Source organism: Chinchilla lanigera, unplaced genomic scaffold (genome assembly GCF_000276665.1).
Source record: "Chinchilla lanigera isolate Chin_1 unplaced genomic scaffold, ChiLan1.0 scaffold00024, whole genome shotgun sequence".
Classification (NCBI taxonomy): Eukaryota; Metazoa; Chordata; class Mammalia; order Rodentia; family Chinchillidae; genus Chinchilla; species Chinchilla lanigera.
This window is the reverse complement of record NW_004955425.1, coordinates 24998053-25015686: the sequence shown is the minus strand read 5'-3', so window position 1 is coordinate 25015686 and position 17634 is coordinate 24998053.

The following is a 17634-nucleotide window of genomic DNA, read 5'->3' as shown; positions in this document are numbered from 1 at the left end:
AAGATAAAGGTCTGGCCAGAGGGAGAAGGCAGAGTATGCCCTGGGCCCCTTCATTCCTGTTGGACCAGCTGGTAGGAGAGGTCAGAGCTCTGGGGCCTTCACTTCAGAGGGCAGTCTGACCTCTAGTGGTCACCTTTACAGTCAGGGCATGGCCCAGGGGGCTTCTTAGGGCAGTCTCTCTTGAGGTGGCCTGGCTTTTGACAGCGATAGCAGATGAATGTAGTTGACGAGTTCTTCTTAGGGCCCTGAGAATCAGACTTAGGGTCTGTTTCTTGTAGTGCTGCAACAAAGACAGCTGTTTTTTCTCGGTCTCTTTGTTTTCTCTTGGCCTCCTCCTCCTCATGGCTATAAAATACTGAGGAGGCATTCTTACTAACATCTCAAGTGAACTGTCTGGGGCAAAAACCATTTTTTGTAGCTTTTTTCTACTATTTGGGATGACTGAGTAGTAAATTTATCTTTAAGAATAGTTTGTCCCTCTACTGAACTGGGATCCAGGGAAGCATGCTTTACCAATGCCTCTTGTCTAAGAAAGCAGAGTGGTGTTCTCTCCAGCCTCCCAGCACACTGGAATCCCGCAACCACTTAGTGTCCTCTCCCTAACTGTCAACACAGGGGGTAGGAACATGTGGATGAAGTTCTTAGCCCGCTAGTCAGTCTCAGCACCATCAGGCGCAAAGTGTCCCAGGCAGGTAACCTAGACATGTACCTTCTCCATGAAGGCCGTTCTACAGAATTTGAATATGGGGCACCAATGTAATCCATGAAGTCTCAGTGCAGACCTCTCCGGAGCTCCACTCACCCCTCCAACACAGCCTGTACAGTTAGGGGAAGAATGCCCTCCAGGGGGTCTCCGCAGGTCCTCCTGGTTTCCAGCTCCTGAATGGCTCTTGTGTCCCCAGTCAGCTCCACCTCTGAGTCGTCAGGTGTTGGTATTCTCGTGTTCTCCGAGTCCTTGTTCACCAGCTGCTCCTCCACTGACTCTGGACCTTTCTGGCTCTCAAGGGCAGGGCCAAGAGTGACCTGCCATGTGGCATGTTTTCCCAGAGGTTTCTCCATGTCGGGATGGTTCACGCAGGTCTCCGGGCGGGCCTGTTGTGTCAGTGCTTCTCTGTGGCATGGTGTTTCTTGACTGTGTGGCTTTGGCCGGCCTGAGGGCCGGTGCACGTCTCCACACCGCTTCCTGGGCCCCTGCTGCTTGCCTTTCTGGGGGCCTGCGCGGCCAGGTGCACCAGCCCCTAAGGGCCCATGCTCCCCAGCGGCGCAGCCTCCCAGAGCCGGCGCCTGCAGCCTGCCTGCCTCCCAGAGCCGGCGCCTGCAGCCTGCCTGCCTCCCCTGGCACCTGCATAGCCAGAAGGGTAGAAAATTGAGACAGCGAAAAATGTAAATGCAAAGAACAGGTTTTAACACATACCAATCATTTTGATGCAACACATAGGAGAACAAAGGTAAATTATCTATTTTGCCAGAATATGTCTAGATAATAGTGCTTTGATTTCCTCCAAAAGAAAAGCTACTTCACATTCTAAGATGTATGATCAAAAATATGGTGATTGTTAAAAATTTTTTTAAAAAGGTTATTATAGTAAAAGAGCATTGCCATCCGTCCTCCTCAGCATCCTACTTCTCACTCCAAGTACACCCCCACCACTGTGAACCCATTTATCCCGTCATTCTTGCCACTTTCTGAAGCAGTTCTGGAAGTCCACTTTTTTGTGTGTTCTTAGTTTCACTATCATAGCTGCCTTACGTCCTGAATCAATTTCAGATGCTTGTCTTTAACAGCCATTTTGACCTTGGGGAGGAGCTAGAAGGCGCGTAGTACTAGATCTGATGAATAAGGTAGACAGTAACAGTAACATTTTTACAAGTCTGCCTTTCCGTTGGGTGGAACTCAGCACATGAAAGAGGACTTCCAGAACTGCTTCAAAAAGTGGCGAGAATGAAGGGATAAGTGGGTTCAAAGGAGGGCAAGTACTTTGAAGGGAATGAATAGCAACGTGTCTTTTACTGGGATAAGTTTTTAAAAGTGTAAACATTCACTGTGCATACTGACCCCTGCTACGTTTCCGGGGAGAGTGACACAGGCAGGATGACTGTCTCTTGGGTAGCCATGAGCAACAGTGCAGTCTCCTTCGTGTGCCTCACCCACTGCCACTTCTTTCTTAAGCTGAGGCTTTGTGCGTTTTTTTTTTTTCCATCTGATTCATTCTGAGTCACAGGGGCACAGTCTTATTGCAGCGGTGGGTGGGGGAGTTCTGCAGAGGGCTGACTCTCTTGTTCTGCACCATTAAATTTTTCTCGTTTCTTCTGATCAGAAGTGCTTTGGTGAATCATAACACAGGAAAGAAAAGAAGGGAGAAGAGGATAGGAGAAATAGGATTAATTAAAAAGAGTGTTTTTTCCCTAAACCAACCAACCAACCAACAAACCAATATGCTTGATGAACAACTAAATCTCTCTGTCCTGAAGAGGAGGAACCTCTGGACAATGCATCCTTTCCTGATGAAGCGTTTCATTTGAGCACGCCAGCTTTCTAGACAGGGGTAAGGGCAGTGTGGGCTCGCCTTAGTGGCAAGATGACATCACCAAATGCCAAATATCTTTGGTCATTATCTCCTCCAAATCCATTAGTTTATATTCCCGCAGTGAAGAGCTGAAGGAGATCTCAACCACACTGAAGGGACATGATTTTTCCAGGATGTAGGAGGTTTCTGTTCATTAAAAGCCTGCTGATGCTGAGCATAGCTTGAAAATTTTAATTTGAACAAAAGTGGCCCAGTACACAGTGAAAATTACTGCCAAGGAGCTAGGACAAGGGCACAATGCCTTGAGGATATTAAAAATCTAGAACAGAATGGGAATGTGGTACATTTTCTCATTTCATCCTTTTTTCTGTCCTTAATGCAATTATTTCAAACACAGGTATAGTACATTTAGAACATGGAGAGAACAAATCAAAAACTCACCCTTTTGACCTTTTGTACCTTAAAATTCAATAGATTTGCTATAGTAGTAATAATTCCATTCACAAGACAGGAACCATAACATGAGTAAAATGACAGAAGGATGCAATTTGTTACATTAGTGGCTAGCAATTGGAACAAAAAGTATTAGTGATTTAGAGACCATTCTGTATTTATCTGTGGAGGGACATGGAAGAGCACATCTTTTCACTGGGGTAAATCCTTTTACTTGAAAGTCCTTCTACTGCAAGTTGTGAAAGAGCATATTTCATCCCTCGTAACTGTGCAGCTTGCTTCTGAATTCAGCTCATATAGCCTTATAGGCTACAGGGAGGTTCAAGCTGTTCTAAAATAGTCATCACGATCCATTACACTCTGTTCCCAGTAGCTTTTGTTCCTAGTTGTATGTGATACAGTAATTGTGAAAGAAAATTTAAAATATATGCTGACTTATGTGGAAGGAATGGTTATAGTTTCACTTGTTCAAAGCATTCTTAAATGTACCATCCAGAAGATAATATGAATAATTCAGGGCAAAGGTAGCATTTTAAAAGAGGATAGACTAAATTAATATTTTTTGTGTTAAAAAAGCACCTTCGGAGAAAAATGTTTGATTCACATATTAAAATAGAAAGTTCAAGCTGTCATAAAGGTATAGTATCTGTATGTATGTATGTATATGTATGTATCTATATTATGCATTTATATCTCTAAGGGAAGAACATTTAAATTTTTAAAAATATATTTAAAAAATGTATCCTTAACTGGAGATTGTGTAAATTCCATTTCTAAATATGATAAAAGACATAATATATAACATTTTACATTATGTTTGGAAGGAAGTTATCCTCTTTTTAGATGTTGCTGATTATATAAAAAAGACCAACTTTGAGAGGATTAGCAAAACAATGATAACATGTACTCTTTTGTTCCTTTATATTCACTTTAGAGAAAAGTTGGCAATCCCAGCGACCCAGCAAGGCTCCGGCAGGGGCCCAATGACCTAGCAGGCACCAGTGGGGGCACACACAATGGGCAGGTGGGGCCAGTGGTGTGGAAAAGGCCAAAGCATCAGTGAGAATACGAGCAGTTGGTAGGTTAAGTGAATCAGCATTGTGCTTTGGCACATAGACATGTGGAATAGAAGCGGGTGGGTGGGGCTGCCTTTTCTGGGGGGCTCCTGCCTTTTTATGAAAGGGCTTAGGGAGAACCCCAGCAACAGAAGACCAGTCCTAGCCCCCACCCACATCCAGAGGCCAAGATCAGCCTCATACCCACACAAATAGCACTGCAAACTTGGCTGGAGTACAGAACGCATTTCTGAGATCTGACTTGGACCTACCACAGAACTATAGACCCCAGAGGAATTTTACTACTTTTCTTTGTCTCTGTTTGATTGCTTTTCTTTTTTCTGTGCGTTGGGTTTTTTTTTTTTTTTTTTTTTTTTTTTTGTTTTTTTTTTTTTTCATCTCTTTCTTTTATGACTTGGATTTCTTACCCTTTTTTTGTTTTCTTTTACTCATCTTCTTTCTCTCTCTCTTTTTTTTTTGACTATCTCACTTGATTTTATGATACTTTCATATGAGTAAATATTGTCTCTTCTTTTTCTGGTTCACTTCAATACTCCTTTGCTTTCTCTTCCATTCTTTCCTTTCTGTGTCCTTCAGTTTCTCAAAACTTGGGTGATCATCCTTTGCCCTCCAGCCTTGCTTGTACTATTTTGAAACTCATTCATCTTTCTAGCTTGCCCCCTATCCCTCTTAAATCCACCCCTCCTCCATGCAACATGGTAAAATCACTTCAGTAAGGGGAAAAGCATTGCGTGAAAGCTCCTGGTATATGTTGGATTTTGTTATATAACTGTAGAATTTACTCTATGGTTAAAGGTATCAGGTTAATAGTTACCACAGTTTGTCAGTAGCTAGGCTTTGCTTGAGACTATTGTTATTGCTAACTGTACTACTTTAGCCAGGATATCATACCTATTATAATCAGTTTTTGTCCCTTGTATGATAGCACTGTCATTATGTGGGGTCATAACCATCACCATAAGTTAGCAACTTGTCATCCTCAATACATTGGGAAAGTAGGTTCTTAGGATAGACACAAAGACCAAGAACTACCTACATCTAGAAGACATCCCTGAAGAACAGACATTTCCTAGCAAAGCCTTGATACTAGGGATAAAACTATCTACCGTAAGAAATCTACAAACATCAACACAGAAAACAAAATAAAATAAAAAATAGGAAATGACAAGAGGCAGAAGCAAAATGGAATTCCAGACCCCCAACCCACTCAGGACAAGTCCAGAGCACAATGAGATAGAGGAAATTGGAAGCCAACCACTGGAACTGCTGAAATGATAGCAACAGAGGTGAAAAGACAAATAGAAGAGGCTATAGAAAACATAATCTCTAAGGTACAAAAAGAAATGATGATCAAAATGAAAGACAAAGCGGACACAGATAAAAAATAGAGCAGCTCAGGAAAATGATGGAAACCGCGAATGTCCAAGATAGACAAAAAATGAAATAAATGAAACAGATCCAAACAGAAATTCAGGAGATTAGAAACTCCACTGGGAGTATATGCAATAGATTGAATGAAAGTGAAGATAGAATATCAGATTTAGAAGACAGGAAAGTGACTAGCCATCAAGAAAAGAAAGATATCTTAAAAATAGCAAGAAACTATGAAAGTCAATCCAACAGTTATAAGATGAAGCAAGGTAGAGAAAACTCAATGTTTTTTTTTTCCCCAAGAACAAACTGCTGTTCGTTTTACTCATTTTTGCTTCCTGCCTCCCACTCAAGCCACTCCTCTCTGACACCATCCTCTCTTCCCTTCTCTCTTTTTCTTTTCCCTTCTCTATCTAAACCATTACCACGTCCTGCCAAGTCTTCTCATGTAAAATGGCTCTGTTCCATAGAATCTCAGAATTTTATGGCTTTGAAAGAATCACCTAACGTACAGTTTTTTCAAAACTCTTTTTGAGCAGCAGAAATTCTTCTCCAAATGTTGCACAGAAGATGCCAAATTAATAACAAAAACGAAGCAGACAAAAGTGAGTCTTATTTGACTCATGCAAGAGTGATGGGAAACTGGCCCAGTCTATTGGTACTCTTGCTGGTTTGCTGTTGTCTCCAAAGATGCTTTGTTTAATCCCAGGGGCCCCTTGGAATGGAGGAAATATAGACCCAGAGAGCAGGTGATATGTCCAGGACCACAGAGCCGGTTAGTACAGAACTGGTGCTAGTGATCAAGTGAAAATTGAACACTATTTTGGTTGCTTCACCCAAATTTGCCATGACCCTCAACTCCTGACACCAGCTTTATTGCAGTACCTTCCTAGCAGCCTCTAGCCTCCCCTTTTGTGCTGCTGCATTTACAGAGGATGAGCTTACTTTATATTTTTGTATCCATCTTCTTCTGCAGACCCAGGTTGCTCTCTGTTGCCAGTGAGATCAATTTAAGCCTTTAGGTTCATTTCAGGCTTCTTATTAATATGAATACTTTCTTAGATTGGTCCCTAATTCACAACTCCTGAGCCAGACTAGCTGGATTCTTCACTGCCCCTAGCAGCACCAATAACCATTTTCTTATCCCACCCCTTTCCTCAAATGCTGTTTTCATGTGACCCATCCCTTAAAGCTCTGATCAGAATCTTTGAAACCTGTGCTGACTACACTAATTCAATCACCTACTTTGTCTTGTAATGGACTATAATTCTGTGTTTTTTACATAATTTTTTGACTTTTAAATTTCACATAGGTAAGAATTTGTATATCTGCTCGATAAAAGCACAAATTCTGTTAGTACAGAGACCACAGCTTATTTTGTGTGTAATGCTGACACAGTGCTGTGGGAATGCCCACTGTTAGTGGGTGAATTAAATTGGATGAGGTGGTGAAAAGCCATATCCTTCTTCTTGGTTGCCGCATAAGATCCACTATAGTGTTTCTCATGCAGCTGATGATGGTTCCTCCAGTTTGCCCTTGTCCAGCTTCTTTTCTCACCATAGTGAACTGGGCCTGAACAGATTTCTAATTTGATTTTATTCTGTATTCTGCCATTAGCCTAGTCATTAAATAATCCCAATTGAATACAAATGGATGCCAATGATAATTTAAATGTTGTATATAATTTCTTATTTATATGTTTTTAATAAATATCTTTAAACTTATGTAGTACAGTGAATATAGTTCCTCTTCAGAAATTAATGATAAGAATCACACCAAAAGCCATATTTGTTCCTGGAGCAGAAGGGTCTCTGCCTCTCTTACAGCCAGATGACAAATTCAAGCAGGATTCCCTGTTCTCTCTACCTATACATTTACCATTAGGATTCAGAAGGGAGATGCTGACACAGGGTTATTTGAAATGAAAAATGAAGTCAGAACTCTGCTTGTTTATTTGGCTTGACAAGGAAGAATAGCTTTTCTAATATGGTTTATATGATGGGTATTTTCAATATACCTTTATTAATACAGTGTTTAAAAACTTCAAGTTGCAGATTTTACTCAATGTATTGAAAGCATGTTAACAATAGTGAATATAATTAACAGCCATTAATTTCCCCAACTTCTTCTGAGTATATTAAGATGCCTGTAAGTAAAAGACTAGGACATATAATTAATAGTCATTTGATCAATCTTGGACATGTTTTTTGATATATTTCCCAGAAATTGAGAAATTGAAGTCTCTAATCATGGGCAACAGATTTTTTTCACAATTCAGGATGATTCTATTTATTTTCTCTCAATGAAATTGAGGAAAATTTAATTGCATGGTCAGCTGATGGATCACAAAAATAATATTTGGAGTCGTGCCACTGTGTGGTTTTGGCATGTAAAATGGAAGAAGTTCAAAGAGATGGATGACATTTTTCAATAGCAAACTTAGCTTCAACTTTATCTATTTTTACGTGTGAACAAAGACTCTCAGAGCTTACAAAGCACGTTAGAACTGATACCAAAGCCAATCTCATTGTATCACTAAGTAATATTCATCCATGAAAGCATGAATGAAATTAAACATCTTTATCTATCACAGTGAGGAATGAATTTATTTCCATTTTTTGTTGAAAAATGTAAACGTATTTATGCTGCTTTTGAGAAACTATGTATTAATAATGATTGCAGTAATAATTCAGTCTAGAAGGGAAAATTTTTATTCTAATGAGCCTCATGAATCCATGAGTTTCTGCTCATATTTTATTGAAGAAAGGATGCAAAGTGATCAGTATAGGATTTTAAAATATAAAAATATTTCACGTGAAGATATTTTGTTGGAAAGTGGAATCAAAATACAGTTTCAAAGAAAAACAAGAATGATGTAAAACTTCTAAGAGTTAAAGATAAATTTGTTTATATTTTTTCAGTGAATGATATTGGGTACCAATAACTTTGATTTTTAGATATCTCTTGGCCACACCATTCTATTCTTTTAAAAAATCATTGTTTACAATATTCCAGAAATAAAATCCTTTATTGCTATTTAGGTTTAAAATGAAGGAATTTAGACAGGAGGGGCAGATGCACCCCTAGCCACTCCCCACCAATTCCATGTTGTGTATTTTGTGTTTATAGGCAAACCACCAACTCCAAGCTGGCTCTGCACCTTGGTTCCCCTCAGGGCTATAGCGGTGACTACCAACTGACCACCCCACTGTGGATGAGGCCAACAGCCCAGGAGAGAAGCCTAGAAGAGTTGGCAGTTCTGGGGAAAAATAATGGATGTGCCAGAAGCACTAGCCCTAAGAAAAATCCACAGCTGTTATAAACTGTAGAACAGTGCAGGATTTTACCTCAAGAGTGACTTCTTCATGATGAACAGAGTTGGAGAAGAAATCTAGTACAGCACCTGCCATATTGCCAAAGAGCGTTTAATCAGGCACCATTTTGAGAAGGGGTTGATTGTATGGGGTGGAACTACAGAACGCTGTATACTATAGCTTCCCTCTCGGATGTTTGGTGTTACCATCATGACTTGGTAAGAGACAGCCATGGTTGACAGGCATGAAGAGGGTGAGGGCTAGACAGAGATTTTCTGAGAATTTCAAGCTCAGCTCAGGAAGGACTTGAGGTCCACACTCTAGTGGGAGGCCAGGCCAGGCAGATACAGCCTTTAGAAGTAGCTAGATCTGTAGGCTATGGCACTGAATCCAGCAGTCTGCTTGAGCCCCTCCCCCCAGCTGCGTACTTCCAGGGAAAACAAATGGTCTGATTGCTTCTCCATGTACCAATTTGAATGGGGACATGCCATGGTTTGGACAGTTGCCAAAGTCTAGGGTTTATAGATGGAGCAGGGGTGCCACCTCTCAAACCCACAGTGTACAAAGTACAGTGGGGTACTGAAGTACTGTGATTTTCTGGGTTCCAAGACTATAGGTCCTGGAAGGAAATTACTCCTTTGGAAATACATAGGATTTTTTTACCTTATTTATTTATTTATTTATTTATTTATTTATTTATTTATTTATTTATATGGCCTTAGACACTCCCCCTCCCCCATTTTTTAGTTTAGGCTGGCCTTGAACGCATGATGGATCCTGCCTCCTGGGTGCTGAGATTACAGTTGTGTGTCACCATGCCTGGCCATTTTACTCTTTAATAGGATTCTCTATTTCACTTTTATTACCTTTTTCACATCTTCCACTTAATAATTTTTCAAATTTTACTTTTTTTTAATGCTCCTGTTTGCCACCTTTCTATCCTAACTAGTATAACTATTAAACTTTATGAATATATAATACTTAACTATGTGCTATTACTATTGAATACTGTTCTATTGTTAGTGGAGGTAAAGTTGTTTCATGTGGTAGATATTTACTGTAGGTCAATATTTGATTTGTCACAGTGTTTATACTATAATCACACATCTCTTTTCTATGGTTAAAGGTGGTACATTATTTGTTCTGAGTTTATGTCAATATCCACGTTGCACTTGATGCTATTATTTTTGCAGATTTACTATATCCAAGATGGCATTGTTGTTACTATCAATTGGTTTTCTTTGTATGCCAATATCTGGATTGCCTTGGTATCATAATCATACTGTGGCCCATTCCAGGGGAACTGGGTACTGCACCAATAAATGGAGGTAGTTGAATCCTGGAACAGAGGCAAAGGCTGATAGTTAGCAATGCACAGAGGATATCATTAAAAAGTAACCATTAACTAAAGAAGACTTCATGCTAGCAAGAAAACTGTTCACTATAATCAACTCACGAGCTTCAGCACAGAAATATCATTGAAATAGTTAGATTGATTGTCTATTAGTTAGCCATGCACAGAAGATATCGTTGAAAAGTAGCCATTAACTAAAGAAGTCTTCATGCTAACAAGAAAACAGTCCACTATAATCAACTCATGAGCCTCACACAGAAAACAGAAAAAATAGAAACATAAGAAGCCCAGGTAACAATATGCTCTGAAAATCACCCAAGTTCCCTAAAGCCAATCCAGGGGGAACCAAGGGGGAAAAAAAATCAAATGCCACATGGCTCAATTATTTGAAAGGATAACAGAGGAGATAACAAAACAGATCTGTAAGGTGCTTGGTGAACTCAAAGAAGATATTACTAAACAGGCAATTATCTGAATAAACAAAGAGATCAGCAAGTCTACAGAAGACACTAATAAAAAGCTAGCTGAGCTAAACAAAGTGATACAAAGGATGAATATCCAGCATAGAAGACTGTTAGAATCCATTAAAAAGGATCAAAGAGAAATCCATGAGATTTCTGTTGGAAGTATGGACAGCAGAAGTGACTAATGTGAAGACACAGGGACAGATGTACAAGACCAGACTGTGGTTGGTGATCAATTATTGAGATACCTTAGAAACAACAAGAGAACATGAAAAATGGAACTAACAGTTGCTAGATGAAATAAATAAAACTAATCTAAGTTTAATTGGAATTAGGGAAAAAAAGAAAACAGCACAAAGGGCTTCAAAAAAACCCTGCTTATACAAGTAATATTAGAAAACTTGCCAAATATGGAAAAAGAATTTAATATACAGGTAAATAAAGTATATAGAATTCAAAATAGCCACTATCAGAAAAGAACTACCCTATTATAGTCAAAATTCCAGAAGTCTAACACAAGAACAGAATGTTTAAAGCTGTTTGAGAAAAAACAATAAATCATTTTTAAAGGAAAACCCAGTAAGATTACAGTAGAATTCTCAACATAAACCTTTAAGTCCAGGAGAACTGAAAGTGTCTCAAGTTCTAAAGTAAAATAGTTTCAAACCCAGGCTGATCTATATCATGCAAAACTACCTTTCAAAATTGATGGATATGTAAGACATTTCCATGACAAAGAGCACCTAAAGAAATTTGTGACCACCAAACCAGCCCTCCAAAAAATTCTCAATGATATCCTAGAAAGAGACAATCAATCTAACAGTATTAAAAGGTACAATAGAATGAATGCAATTAAGTAGAAGGGAAAGGAAAAGAATCAGCAACATACAGTGCCAGGCATAAGTCAGTGCCTATCAGTAAGTAATACTCTCAATGTCATTGGTCTCAATACACCTATCAAAAGACAGATTGGCAGGGTGGATCAAAAGAGCAAAATACACCAGTGTGCTATATACAAGAAACACATTTAACACCCCCGAAATTCACAGAATAAAATCAAAAGATGGAAAACAATATTCCATGTAAGAGCAATATGAAAACAAGCAGGAGTGGTTAGCCTATTGTCAGACAAAGTGGACTTTAAGCCAAACATATTGGTTAAAGGAACAACTCAGTGTGAAGAGATAAAATAAATATATATGCACTGTTGTGCACTCAACTTCATAAAACAAACACTCTTGGATATGAAATATTTGATGAACAGCAATACAATGATAGTGGAGGATCTCCGTACCCCACTATCACAAATAGATCAGCTAGACAAAAAAAATCAACAAGGAAATGTCAGAGTTGAACCAACCCTTTGAACAAATGGATAGTAGATATCTACAGAGTGTTCCATCCAACAACAGAATATACATTCTTCTTAGCAGCACATGGAACTTGATCCAAAACAAATCACATACTAGCCAATAAAGCATGCTTATGTAAATACAAAAGAATTGAAATTATACCATGCACATTATCAGATCATAGTACAATGAAACTAGAACTCAATAGTGAAAGGAAACACAGGAATTAGGCAAACACATGGAAACTGAACAACACATTCTTCAATAATCAACGAGTGATAGAATAAGTCAAAGAAGAAATAAGACAGTTCCTACAAGTGATAATGCCAGTATAACTTAGCAGAACTTATGGGACACTGAAAACAGTCCTAAAAGGGAAGTTTATACTTGTAAATGCCCACATCACAAAAACAGAGCTAGTCCAAATAAATAACCTAATGATGCAGCTCAAGCTCCTAGAAAAAAAATAAACCAAACCTATATTTAGCACAAGGAAGGAAATTATAAAGATCAGAGCAAAAATCAATGAAATGGAGACTTAAAAAATTGATACAAAGAATCAATGACTTGGTGAATTTGTTCTTTGAAAGAAAAAACAAAATAGATAGACCTTTTGCCAATCTTACCCAAAAAAGAAAGTACACAAATCACTATAATTAGAAATAAAAAAGATGAAATCACAACAGGCACTGCCAAAATTCAGAAGATTATTAATTATTTCACAAACCTATACACCAGTAAATAGAACTCAGAAGAAATGAATAGATTCTTAGATACATAGGAATTAGCAAAACTGAACCAAGAAGATTAAAAAAATCCTGAATAACCCAGTAACGGGCAATGAAACTGAAGCAGTAATAAAAAGAACCTACTAAGTAAGAAATTCCTAGGTCCTGTTGGTTCATTGCCAAGTTCTACAAGAACTTCAAGATAGAGATATAATGCCAATACTTCTCCAACTTTTGAATGAAATCAAAAGGAAAGAAAGATTCCCAAAGTCATTCCTGGAACCTGTCACTACCTTAATTCTAAAATCAGACATGGACCCAACCAAAAAGTGAACTACAGGCCAGTTTCTTTACTGAACATAGATGCAAAAATCTTTCACAAGATAAAGTAATACCCCAAAAAACTTTCGTTCGTGAACAATTGAATTTGAGAACAGAAGCATCTGGCAAAATTTTGCTTCCGTCTGAGGAACTACTTTGAAGATAACAATAAGTAATACAACAACCATTGTTGATTTCCTATCATCTTGTTTTGAAATTCTGTATAATTTTTATAGTTTTTGTGTTGTTTTGTTTTTGTTCTTTTCTCTTTAAAATAATAAAAAAGATCGCTTCCATTTGTGAACTCCACATTGGGTAGCAAACAACCATAGCCATTTTCCCTGCGTAAACATGAACGAGGACATCTTCCCCACTCTGACATGTGGTCATCGCTTCCTCTACTTGAATTGCAGTTGCAGACAGTTGCAGTTGCATGCTTGATGTGAAACTTTTTTGTGTGCTTTTTAGCATACAGTATTATACAGTATTATTTACTCTGGCATGGCTCTAAAGAAAGTGCAGAACAAATATAGTAGTAAAAAGAAAGTTCAGGGCAGTAATGAAGGTGACAAGAATGTGCAGAGCAATAATGGTAAGAAGATTTCCAAGAAAATAACCACTGAATTGAAGAAGGAAATTATAGAAAAGCATGAGTGTGGTATTTGTGTGACTGATCTGGCCTTGGAGTACAAGATGGCAAAGTTGACAATCTCATTTACCAAAGTTAGATTTCATGTAGGCTAGCCTTTATCCCAGTAACACTTGGGATTTTTCCCATATGTTTCATCACAATTATAATTTTTAAAAATAGATTTTTTTTTACTATGACTTGCATAACAGCAGGAACTGTCTGTGTTTTGCTCACTGTTTTGTCCTCACAGGGGTCCAGCACAGGGATCAGTGCATAACAACTCAATATTTGTTGAATGGGTGAATGAGCAATCCTGCCTTTTCTTATTTAGCAGCATGTTGCCAGAGATACTTGTAGAGTATGCTTCTTCATTTAGGGAGGAAGAGAATTGTATATTTATGCAAGATAACCAAGAAAATCTTATAAACAATTACATAAGTCAGATGAAATCATATATAAGAGGAAACTTTGAGGGAGTAAAATCAATATTCAAATGTTGAATATTATGTGTAAACTCTACATCTATTTGAATTCTCTAGAAGCAGTTATCAAGATGATCCTAGATTTGCAGATATTTTTGAGGAAAATGGCATGAAAGATAGAGGGGAGAAAGGACAGCAGTGGGTGGGGAGCACCTGTAGAGTGTGATACAGATCCCCCAGGTGTGAAAGAGAAGGAAGGATTTGGCAGGAATGGTAGCAGACTGCAGTGCAGGCCTAAGAATGTAACAGTCACATCAAGGAAGAGTTCTTCAGTCCAAGTCACCTGTTAGAGGAGTTTGCATCCTATAGCAACAGACCTGCCCTAGTGCTCTAGCCACACACAGTCAGGAGTTGGAGCCATCTGGGGTAGGTGTTGATTTGGTGCAGCTGTGATGGATTTAGAGCAGTACAGCTGCGGCTGTTGGTTCATTCTGCAGCTGAGAACAGGAGATCCAGCACATTTTCACGGCTCATATCCCCAGAAACTTAGATCATCATCTTTACCACCTGTCAGCCTGCTTGGGGGGCATTTTCATAGATGAGGTTCCAATGTTAAAGAATGCATGTGTGCAAAACATCAGCAACAACAGCAGGTAGCATGGAGCAGAGCACAAGAGCACAAAGAGCACAAGAAACAGAACAAGAGCCACCTGCATCTTTATTGCATAATTCTTATACATGTTGCTATCTCATATTTACATTCTTACATAGTGCTGTAACCACCGCATGCATGTGTACCTGTGCTATCGTGGTTACATAATTGTATCCCACTGTGCACCTTCATTAGGCAAGCAGGGCTATGTCCTCAGGTGTCCTTAGATGCCTCTGAGCTTTGAAGCAGTCTGAGTGGCCTCCCACATACCATATTTTAATTTTTAAATCAAACACTGTTATCTGGGGCTGGGTACACAGTTTAGATTTTCTATTTTCCAGTTTGTAATGGATGGGGTGTATTTTTCTTCAATAAAGTCTGAGCTTATTCAGTCAGTGTCATCTGGCTTTCTAGTCTAGCTGCTGTTTCTCTTCTACTAATTGTATATTCCTGATAACATGGGTAGCCACCAGTTCACTTACTAACACTGACAGGTTGGTCCTTGATTATTCTAATGTGTTAGGAAACAGTGAAAAGCAAGACCTTTCACAAATCTTCCATAGTTGTACAAGTTCTCTGGGATAAGCACTTCCAAAGTATGGTAACAGCAGGAGTGCAAAGGAGTAGAATCACAAACATAGTTAATAGCAAACCACTTTCAGTTCTGTTAGCCCATAAACTGGCAATGAATTCCACTTTGAAGAGGGTGGAGACAAAGTGACAAGATGAAAAAAAAAAAAAAAAAAACAAAAAAAACCAAACCCAAAGTGACAAGATGTTAGCACTTGCAGGGGTCAGAGAATAGCCCCTCTCCTCTTCTTGGGACTCCATGCATTACTGGTGATATAACTGAGCTGCCAGTTGTATTTGTCTCTAGAGGAGCCTCTTTCATGCTTTTGCTGCTATCCATCATCCAGTCACCCTTGCAAGAACAACTTTGAGTATAGTCACCATGGTGATGACATGTGGGTCAGTTTGTCCTCTTACTCTGGCAAGACTCAGGCTCCACAGGGTTTGATTTTAAGTTCAGCTCTGTAGTGTCTCTTGGGGTTATGCAATTAAGAGTCAATCATAGAGCAATAATAATAATCATAAGTAGTGCTAATATTAAAATAGAATCAAGATGAAAAAGCCTTTCAAATTATTCCTTCTCTTGTTATCTGACATTACCACTTTGGGCAGCCTGGTTTTGAGTGACTGTATAATTTACACAGTGGTTTTACTAAATGTTTTTTCTTTCTTCTCTCCTGACTCCTGACATTAGATTATTTGCATACTTTTCTGAAGTATGGGCTGAAAAACACAAAGAACATATGGTTTTCATATGTAATAATCATCTATTTTCAGTGTCAAAAGAATATCAGGGGCTCCGGTTGAGACAAAATCAGATGCTTCTCCTGATTCCTCTTTTGTTTTCTGGGTTGTCATGTCATAGTGACAGGACGGGGACAGAACTGGGAGATGACTGGAGCTCACTGTAATATATGAAGCTGATAGAAGCCATGTGGCTATTTCTGACTAGAACATTGATTGCCATTATGTGAAGGGAATATCTGTCTAACAAAAAAATCTAGTACTTTTTCTTCTAAAAAAAGGATCTGTTCCCTCTTGCATTCCTTTAAGTTCTTGCACAACTTTAAGATTGGGCTCAATGGCGAATGATTTCTTGTACCTGTAACATTTTTAGTTTCATTTGTACAATATGTAGCCTCACCTCTACAATAGAAAATGAAAACTGTAATACTGTAAGTGATGTAAGGATGTTTAATGTGTCAGATAAGAGTATAACGGGGAAGCTTAAACGGAAGGTGGACGGTAGAAGGAGAGTTCTCCATGCTAATCACCGATGAGGACTGAGTCCTCCAGGACTGTGTATGAGCAAGTGCATGAGCCAAGAGTGAGTACTCACTATGAGCAGAGCACAGGGGCCATATAAAGAAAGCAACAGCATAGCACAGAAGAGGGAAGTGAGATGAGAACAAAGGTGCCCACAGTAGAGAATCTGGACAGTAGCATCCCAGACACTGTTTCCTAGTCACTCTTTTAGTTTTATGTTTAAAGATAAAAGAACCAAACCATATTAACAGACAAACAGACATAAGCAAAACAACCTGAAACAAAAACAATACAGAATTTCAGACAAGGTGAAAAGAAATTAACAATGGTTGTTGTATTACATACTGTTATCTTCATATTGGTTACTCAGATAGGCAAATACAGACATATAAGAATGATCAACAATTAAATATAAATTGTTCCTTTAAGAAAGCAATAGAAATTAATAGTACAATTGTCCTGGCCGTCTTGTGTGTGTGTATATACATATATTTTTTCTCTTTCTTCTTTATTTTCTCCTTTCCCTCATCCCAGTTGTTCTTTCCTTTTGAGCAGTTTCTTTCCCTTTCACACTACTGTACCTTTTAGATTTCATTTACTCTTTAACTCTTATTAACATTGTTTCCTGACCTGTGTTCTCCAGAACATCAGTTATCCTGGATGTTAGCATATGATACACCAAGAGGGGGGGTTCTATCGTCAAATAGATGAGGAAAATGCTACCTGGCAGAGATTTTGCAATATATATTAGTTATATGAAGTAAAAAAATAGTCTAGCTTCACCTAAATTAAATGCTTTACAAACCTTTTTGAATATAGAACCTTATATATTTTTTCTAATTTTATTTATGAATAACATCTCAAAGAAATTGCATTCTACTAAATATCTGGAAATTGTTTATGAGTGATTATCAGTTTGTGGTGTGGAAGAGTGATAACTGGATACCAGAATCCATTAAATAGCACTCAGAGTTCGTGTATGTGAGATGTGATCAAAATATACAGTGAATGTTTAAATTTAAAATTATTACAATAAAAGACACATTGCTATTAGTACTCTTCAAAATAACTCCCTCTTATTTCAGACACAATTATTGCATCATTCTTGCCACTTTCACATACATACCCATGC